At 33.8% G+C, this 237-nt stretch overlaps 1 protein-coding gene across 1 annotated transcript in view; it reads right to left on the reverse strand.

The window, feature by feature from the left end:
- LOC119592586 (cohesin subunit SA-2-like) overlaps window positions 1–237 on the reverse strand; it is a gene marked incomplete at its 5' end in the record, with an annotated part of 30,625 nt that overhangs the window by 26,244 nt on the left and 4,144 nt on the right.

Genomic DNA, 237 nt, shown 5'->3' on the forward strand with positions numbered 1-237 from the left:
GTGAAAGAGGAGGAAAGCCCTGGTGTACAAGTGACAAATGAAAAGTGATACTCTCACATTCAGCTTTCAAGAAGCTGAACTATTTATCAAAATTATTATACTAAGGTGCACATCACTTAAACTACTAAAAACTTAGTTTCTCCCGTAACATCACAGCAAATTGTTTATCTATTTTTATTTATTGCTATAAATGCCTATTCAACCCAGAAACTCTAGGTGCTTCTCACAAAACAAACA

The sequence above is a fragment of the Penaeus monodon genome, chromosome 30 (assembly GCF_015228065.2).
Source record: "Penaeus monodon isolate SGIC_2016 chromosome 30, NSTDA_Pmon_1, whole genome shotgun sequence".
NCBI classification, from domain to species: domain Eukaryota; kingdom Metazoa; phylum Arthropoda; class Malacostraca; order Decapoda; family Penaeidae; genus Penaeus; species Penaeus monodon.